Genomic DNA, 9,664 nt, shown 5'->3' with positions numbered 1-9,664 from the left:
GCCTGATTGCTGTGACTGGGACTTCCAGTAATGTGTTGAATATGAATGGTGAGAGTGAATATCCTTGTCTTGTTCCCATTCTTAGGGGTTCCCCATTCAGTATTATGTTGGCTGTGGGTTTGTTTTAAGTGGCTGTTATTATTTTGAGGTATGTTCCTTTGATGCCTAGTTTGTTGATGGTTTTTATCATGAAGGGATGTTGGATTTTATCAAATGCTTTTTCTGAATCTATCGAGATGATCATATCATATGTTTTTTGTTTTTAAGTATGTTTATGTGTTATATCACATTTATTGATTTGCATATGTCAAGCCATCCTTGCATCCCAGGAATAAAGCCCATTTGATTGTGATGAATTAACTTTTTGATGTACTGCTGGATTCAGTTTGCTAGTATTTTTTCAAGGATTTTTGTATCCATGTTAATCAGGGATATTGGTCTATAGTTTTCTTTTTTTGTTGTGTCATTGCCAGATTTTGGTATCAGGATGATACTGGTTTTGAAGAATGAGCTAGTGGGAAGTCCCCCCTCTTTGATATTTTGGAATAGTCTCAGTAGGATTGGTACCAGCTCTTCTTTGTATGTCTGGTAGAATTTGGCTGTGAATTCATCTGGTTCAGGGCTTTTTGTGGTTGTCAGGTTTTTTATTATTGATTCTATTTAATTACTCATTCTTGGTCTGCTGAACTATTTTTAGTGTATATACCTTATTCATCTTGTGGTAGATTGTGAAACAACTGTGGAACCGTTTTGGATGTATTGTGGGATTGGGCACATGAGTAAATGCTGTTGAGAGCGAGAGTTCTCATTATAGGAAAGGAACATCAACATATGGAATGGAGGAAGGCAAGAAGGAACCTATGGGTTAGATTGGAATGAGGGGCATCAGTATGAAGCCATGATTTCTTATATTTATATGTGAAATACCCACATATACATACATGCATGTACACATTAACATGTATGCACATATATTTATCTATGTATATATGTGTATTATATTTGTATATGTTTGTGTAAATAAATGAGTATTTTTTTCTAGTTTTATTTGCTAAAAGGACTTAGAAAGAAAGACTCCCCAGTAGCAATGAAAAACTAGCACTCAAATCTTGGTCTCTAATACTAAGAGGAACCAGAGCTCCTCAAATAAATGTCCAGTTCCAGAGCTGGGATAGGGCAGGTACAAGATGAACCTGGAACACCTTGATATGCCAGAAAGTAAAGAAATGTCTATGAAAAAATGATGGGGACATTTCACAGAGACACACCAGCCTCCTGAAGGGATTCCTACTGGCTAAATCTGGTACAATTTAAGCATCAAAATAATTAAACACGGTATTGAATTATAAGCCACAGGAAAAAACAGGACTTCATGAATCCATATGGATGATAAATACATAGGCAGATAAATATATACATTAATGAATAAGAACAGAAGACTCTTGCTTACTGTACAAAGCAAGGAGCTGACTGATGAATACGGAGGGTGTGCTGAAGTTGGAAGATCATAATTTTGCAACTATTGTAGTAACTATGAATTTAGACACGATCATCAGTGGATGCTAGATACAGAGGAACATTTTAATGAGGAACAGGCCAATTGCATGGTCTTAAAATGTCTCCCCACAGGTTGCTCATTAATTGTAAGGGAAAAAGCAGCCCTACAATGGGGAACTCAGCTAACACTTTACATAGTCAAGAAATCAAATAACAGCTTAACCAGGTAATTAAAATTGACTTCAGCTTGAGGAGGCAGATGACCATTGTGTGTCTCCTGTGAAGGGCACAATGTCACTTATGTAGTATTCAGGCAGTGACTGTATAACTTGAGTCTAAATGCAAGAAATCATCATACAAATTCAAAATGAGTAAATACTCCATTTTTAAAAGTTAGAGTTTGTATTTTTCAAAAATGTCAATGTCCAGACAATATTAAAAGCATCTAGGGACCCCCTATACAGTTCTCAACTATTTTCTGTGGATAAATGTGAATACATCCAGAATATCTGACATTAGATCCTTTTGGGACTATAGGCTCAGGTCCCACTGTGGCTTCCAGGTGTTCATTGCTGTTGATTTCTTGTTTACTCTGTTATTTTTCATATAGGGAAGTGGGACTGCTGTTTTTTCTAGTTCCATCTGGTTCATTCCTGGGGGCAGATAATATATCTTACTCATCTCTGAAATTCCCACAGTGCCCGAAACACAGGTGCGTGCTCAGTTAACATGTGCTGATCTGAAATGGATTGAATGAATCCAGATTGTTCTAGTATCAGTATTTTTGTCTGGAGGTCTGGGGGAAAAACCCCTTCAAAATCAAGGAGTGTAGCCTGATCAGCAGTATTTCCAAGATCTCCTTTTTTTGGATCTGGTGAAAGTGGTATAAGCAAAGCTGGATAAAGAGTTTAGCAGAAAAAGTGGTTGTGGTAGGCTGAAAATGCTCCCTGCAACCCCCTGACCCAAAAGATATCCATATCCTGGGACTATTATATGTCAAAAAAGGACTTTGCAGATGTGATTAAGTTAAGGATTTTGAGATGGATTATCCTGGATCATCAGGGTGGGCCCTAAATCTGATCACATGTATCCTTAGGAGAGGGAGGCAGAGGGAGATTTGACACATACTGAAGAGGAGCAGACAACACGACTGCGGAGGCAGAGGATGCAGCCACAAGCCAAGGAATGCTGCCAGCCACCAGAAGTCATAAGAGGCAAGGAAGGATTTGCTCCTGAGCCTCCAGAGAAAGTGCAGTCCTGCTGATACCTTGATTTTGGACCAAGGAAACAGATTTTAGACTCTTGACCTCCAGAATTCTGGGAGAATAAATTTCTGTTGTTTTGAGCCACCAAGTTAGTGGTAATTTATTACAGCAGCCTTAGAAAAGTAATACAGTGGTAAAATGGAAATTACTTCAATTCCATTTCTACTAGTAACTCATACGCATATGCTTTCAGGAAGGCATGTCTTATTCTCTGAGTCTTATTGTTTTAATATGTGACATAGAAAAATTGAACACATAAAGATACAGTGCATAAAGGAGCAAAAGTATGAAAAATACAACTTCTTCATGCAAACCTTTCCTCCCTCTAATAGATAAAGGCAAATGGTTCCCATCCTTCTTTCCTTGATCCATTCCAGTATTATGAACCACAGCATGATCCAGAGTGACCGTATGAATAATTCTACCTCTTGTTTTTTCTTTATTAAAGCATTGTTAGTCTGAGAAAGGATCCAACTCAGACTTAAAAAAAAATCCAATTACATATTCTAATTAGTCATACTCTCCTTATTGAAATTTAACAGACTTAAACTCCTTGTCCTTAATAATAATAATATAATGTTGACTGGCTAATATTTATGGACTACTTAAAATGTACCAGGTACTATGCTAAAAACTTTTTTGCTTATTGTCTCATTTAATCTCCATAATGCAATAAGGTAGGTCCTATTAATATTATTTTACTGAAGAGGAACCTGAGGATGTGGCTTGATTGATGGTGACAAGTGACTTTCTGATCAATTACAGCAGGACCACAGTTTTTATGGGGGTTCATGTGAGTGGGGGTACTATGGCCGAGATACACATTTTGACCAACTTGCTATGGTGATTAGCAAATATGACAGAGTTTCGGAGAAGGTGACTCTCCATAGAAGCAAACCGAGAGTGGGCAGGATGTACGGAGAGAATTTCCAATGGAGTTTGGGCTCTGCTGAGTCATCAGGGATCCAGACATAACTGCTATTTTATTTTATTTATTTATTTATTTATTTATTTATTTTGAGACGGAGTCTAGCTCTGCCGCCCAGGCTGGAGTGCAGTGGCCGGGTCTCAGCTCACTGCAAGCTCCGCCTCCTGGGTTTACGCCATTCTCCTGCCTCAGCCTCCCAAGCAGCTGGGACTACAGGCGCCCGCCATGTCGCCCGGCTAGTTTTTTGTATTTTTTAGTAGAGACGGGGTTTCACCATGTTAGCCAGGATGGTCTCGATCTCCTGACCTCGTGATCCGCCCATCTCGGCCTCCCAAAGTGCTGGGATTACAGGCTTGAGCCACCGCGCCCGGCCATAACTGCTATTTTAAATTGTATGATTGCTCAGGGGAGTCTGCTGATTATCCAACCACTTCTGGCATCAAGCAGCTTTGAGAAGCAACCAGGGCAGGACTTTTCTCAAATGTAGGTCATTTCCAGCGTGGATTTGAAGATTCCAAACCATCTGCATTCTCTGTTGAGGAAAAGGTAGAGTTTTTAACATTTGGATGTGATACTATCCATGAAGCAAAGAACAATTAAAAAATGCACAAATTGCACTCCTGTTTGTATTTCAGTCTCAAGGCTAGTTATGACACTCTTGCTTTTGCTCTAAATGCAAGTAGTTGCTGTTACCTTAGAAAGAAGATGGGATGGATTGTAAGTAGAAGTGCGTTGCCGAGTTAGTGGCAGAACTCTTGGGTAAGTCATGGAAACTTTGGGTGTTGCCCCTTTAAAAAGTGGATTGATACAACCTTCCCTACTTACTTCATAAAGACATCATAAGGTTAAAATAAGGAAATATAAACTTCTTAAGAGCTTTGGATTTAGACCGATCTTGGTTTAAATTCTGCCTTTTCCACTTCTATGCTATATGACTTTGGGGAAATTTATTCAAAATCTCTGTTTTGAATACATTTAGTCCTCAGTTTCTATATGCAAAGAGTGGAGATAATAAAAGCTACTTCATAGAGTCTTAGAGGGGATTTAATGAGACAACAATTATAAAGCATTTACATGTGCACAGAGTAAACATTTAATTAATGGAAACTATTATTATTAATGTTCATAGTTTATACGTTTATATAAAAGGAATTAAAAGGTGAAAAATAATTTTACAGTATATTAGTTGTAGTAGTAGTAGAACATGCAAGGCTTGTGAAATTAAAGCATGCCTCTGAATCTATGCAAGTGTGTTTTGATTTACTAATGACAGTAAGCAAGGTGAATATATTTGTCCCAGTGATTGGCTTCAGACATAGGTGTATGACCAAACCCTAATGAGTTTTCCTTGGTTGAGACATAGCACACCTATATTTAGACTTCATGTACTGGTATTTGGTGAAGCATTTTATGTCCTGTGTAACTTGATACACATCTTCTATTTCCTCTTGAGACTGTAAATTCCTTGAGCATAATGATAGCATTTTCTCTGTGGCCATAAAGCCCTGAAGGGCTTGGTGAGGACTGTGTGGGTGTTCAATATATTAAGTACTAACTGGTGCCAGAGGAAAGCCGAGATTGTTATTAACTTTTCCACCCAATGTGATTCTGGGGAGCTGAGTGTGGTGTACATGGGGAGCGGGCTCTAGAAAGCCTAATGAATTGCCAGGAATTCGGGGCCGCTTACAAATGAATGCATGAGTGGTTCTCTCCCCAGGGCTTCCATCGACAGTGGTGTGAATGAAAATACATTTTATAAAGCAAAGAGGATTGGTTCTGCCTCCTTTAGTTCTCTTCTGAAGTGCTGCCTTTCATTAATTTAGACACCAAAGTCCATGCCCCGCCACTCCCTAGCCGTGGGAGCTTGAGTATGTCATTAGGTCACTTTGAGCTTCAGCTTTTTTATTTTTAAAACAGGGGTGATAATATCAGTTCTATTTACTTCACGGAGTTGTCGTCAGCATACGATGAGATGGTATACAGACGAGCTATGCACACTGTCAAGCATGATATACATGGAAGGTACTATTATGATGTCATCAGCTAGGGCCTGGGTCTTTATTGGTGGCTTCCTTCCTCAGAGATGACAATCAGCTGCGTTCAAAGCTTTACATGCTTCTTTGGCTTCTAGGAGGGATGGCTGTACAGAGCACTCTGGGGGCTGAGCCCCTTGGTGGCCCCAGTTCTCCAGTGCATGGACTGTGCTTCGATTGCCCCCAAACAGCACAGATGCAAACCTGTCTTTCCTTTAGAAGTAAAGATGTGCATAAATATATTCCCCCATTCCAACACTCATGTGTTCACATGGACTAGCCCCTGTTTCATGCAGGGCCCCTAAGAGCACTGGCAGGCATTTAGGAGATGGATGGTTGTGAGCGGGATGCTTTTGAGGACCCCAGAGCAGAATTTCCCTTGAGAAGGTAACCAGCCCCTAGTGGTTCAGGGATCCTGGTGTTTTCTGGGTCTTCTGCTGGTATTTCTACCCTGACACCTCCCTTGTCTACTCCACATTTTGCCAGATTTCTCCTTTGAGTGTCTCTGCTTTAACTTATGGTATGGGGTGAAAGAACATTAAGCCACTGGTATACCTGGCCCATGGAACTTTAAGCCTGACTTGCCTAGTGACAAAGTCAGTTGCTGATGCCAGATAGGTCTCCTATCCATGCCTCCTCAGGTCCCTCGGGAAGGGGACACCATCAGCTCTCACCATGACACTCATCACCTCATTTTTTGGGGAGATTTCCAAAAGAGAAGGGACATCTGAGTTTGCTTTTGCCCCTTCTGTTGGTAACTATAAGACACAGAGGAAGACAGAGGTGGCTGGTCCCCTGGAAAAGTCTAGGGGCTTCCTTGCTTACATTTCTCATCATGTCTGTTCCTATTAATATTTACAAACTCTTCAAGCAGCTCATGAACAAATCCCCTTCTTGCCACTTTGCGCATTTCATTGCTTTACCTGGAGGAAGGTGTTTCCAGGGCAGTCACAAACTCCTTTAAGCTTAAATCACAGCATCACTGAACTTCAGAGTTAGTAGGGGCCTTGGAAATATCTATCCTAAAGACTTCACGTGAGCACATGTGGACCCTGAAGCTCAAAGAGGTGAGATGATTTAAAGTCCCTCAGCTGAGCAGGGCAAGAGAGACTCCTACTCTGCACTGGACTGAAGTTCCTCTTTGCAATAATCAAAGAATCATAAACTAGAAAGAAACTTGAAAGATCCTTGCTCTACTCCTTTAATTGAGGCAGCATTACTTCATCTTAGATGATTTCTTTTACTGAGATCCCTTCCAAGCCTCTCTCTCTTTCTCTTTTTGCTTGCTTTTTCTCTTAATTCCTCCCTCCCTATAAACTGTAACTAAAAATTACTATTTTAGCCATGAGGTATGTGATGCATGCAAAGAATAAATTAGCAAAACAGAACAGTGCTGTAATCTGAAAGGACAACTGTGTCCTGGACACTGTTTCCTACCTGGCCCACAGGGACACCAGCCTGGGCCCTTCTCACGCCCCTCCTGCCCTTGCTGCCCATTTGTTTTGAACTTAGGTCTCTTCATCAGGTCCCCTACGCCCCAAAGAACACCCTGTTCAGAAAGCTCTGTCATTCCTCCACCCTGCCTGCCCCAGCTGCGGAATTCCAAGTCAAACAGTGCTTTCCTGCCTTTTCCATTCCGTACAACATTCCTGGGCTTGTTTCCACTGCTGGCATGCAGCTCGTAGGTAGAGGAAAATGGAGCAAACCTTTGAAGGAATATGTTCAATCACCACAATGGAAATGATAAAAAGTAGATAAAAAGTATAAGCTATGTAGTTACAAATCCTTAAAAAGATTGCTATCTCAAAACATCCTGTATATGCAAATTTAATAATTGCAAGCTTGGAAGTGTTGTGAAGCCAACACAAGCTGTTTGGGAGCTGAGGGGCTGTGGACCCTCTTTCTGGTGACCAGTGATTGAGACCCAAACCAGGACTCTTTTGAGTGAAAAGGTGTGTTACTGACGAGAATGCCAGTGGGCTTCTAGCTGGTACTTAAATACTTTACCGAGATCAGGAACTTGATTTGTCTTTGAATTTCTCTGAGTATTTGCTGAAATTAGCATCTTTGCCTTTGTGTGACTTCTTCCCCTTGGGATCACCAGGTGGGAAAAACCTCATCCCTCTTCCCAAGAGGGCAGCTGAGCTATTTGGGAACAGCTCTCCTGTCTCCTGAGTTTTTTCTTCTTCAGGCTACACATCTCTAGGTCCTTCAGCAGTCCCATATTTGGGGTAGTTTTCTGGCCTTTCATTGGCCTGGTTGCTTCTCCACATGAGCTGCCTGTGGTCTGTGTTTTACAGGGTCTGGCCAGAGCTCAATGCAGCTTCCTTCAGCCTCTCGTTCCCGTGTCTCTCAGCCTGACCTGACATAGCCACTTCTTAGACTCAGGGAGCAGATGCTTAGCTCCCTCATTTCCTGGAGGTTCTTTTCACATACTTTCTTGGGCAGAGTACATGGGATTGGCACTCATGAATGACAAGACCAGAATTAGGGGGAAGAACAAGGGCAGCAGTGTGTGGGGGCTTTATTCACATCTGAGTTGCTCAAGGGCTTTATGAAATGAATATGATTCAACACCTGTGTCTCTTTTGCTATGTCAAGAGCTTCATTTCCAGAACCAGGCTACTTGGATACAAATCCTGTCTTGTCCCACTTAAACAATGTTTAAATGTGAGCAAGTTACTGCATTCCTCTGTGCCTCAGTTCCCTCCTTTGGGACATGTAAAATTGTACAGGATCAAATTAAAAGTACTGAGAACAGCATTTGGCATCATGGTGCGTCTCAACCCATGCTATAAAAATTATCATTATTATTCTCCCTACCCTCCTTTTCTCTTGGTGCTGTAGGTCATTCTTGGGGAGATTTTCCAGAGCAACAAAAACTGCACCTTGCATGAATACTTCAGGCTGAAAGGTCACCTTCTGCCCTCTAGATTGCAGGTGTCTCTGGGGGAGGAGAACAACACCTAAAGCCTGTCATTAATGCCTTTCAGGCTCCTGAGGCCTTTCATCCTGAAAGATTCCAAGGCCCTCGAATAAAAGAAGCAAAAACATTCATTAAAACATTAACAATTGCATGGCAGGTACAACAAGTCATCCCAATACAGCCCATTGTGAAACATGCTTATTATCTGGAGCATTCAAGCAGTTTTAAGAGGTTTGCTTATTCCAAGTATTCTTTGAATTTCAGTGACCAGAGGAGTTGAATCCAGAATCTCCTCTCCATTCCTTCTTTCCCTCACCCTTGGCAAACCAGAGACAAAGGCTTGGTCTGAATGTCCCCTCCAGCTCTGTTTTCTCACGTGGGGCAAAGTGGAAAGCACAGGACAAAAGAGGGAGAGGACAGTCATATTGGATCCCCGCAAAATAACATTACCAACAGCAGAGAGAAATGGGCCTTTCCTCTGAAGATCTCAGATCTATTTATACTCAACATACTGATATCTGCTGTCAGGCATAGTTGTGCTTAATTTCTGACTTGACCCAGCTTAGAATTTCACTTTTTAGGTGTAAACAGCAGCCACAGTAATGTGTTGGCTTGTGAAAAGATCAGTCCATTGTTTCTGATTTTTAATCAACTCTGGAATATTCATCAGTTGAGGATGTGCAAAAGATCTGCTCCAGTCTCAGTTCTGGGCTGCGTGGTTGGGCCGGCTGACTGCACTGTAGTGACCACATAGTGGATCATTTGGAGGCTGGCACATGCACAACTGTGAATGGTCCAAGGCTGACTCAATCTAACTCACTAGCACTCAACTGCATTGCAAATCCCTCATTTCTGGTGAAAGAAAGTGATGGCAAAATTTTATTTCCTGATCACCCATGTGAACAGTCTCAATAGGGTGTGCCATCTGCTAGAGATAACTTGAACCTATCAGTCAGAAGGATTAAAGTTCATTGATCAGGGCGGATCTGTTCACCACACAGGCTTTTAAAGACAT

This window comes from Trachypithecus francoisi, unplaced genomic scaffold (assembly GCF_009764315.1).
Source record: "Trachypithecus francoisi isolate TF-2019V2 unplaced genomic scaffold, Tfra_2.0 Lachesis_group11, whole genome shotgun sequence".
Taxonomy (NCBI): domain Eukaryota; kingdom Metazoa; phylum Chordata; class Mammalia; order Primates; family Cercopithecidae; genus Trachypithecus; species Trachypithecus francoisi.
This window is presented reverse-complemented; position numbering follows the sequence as displayed.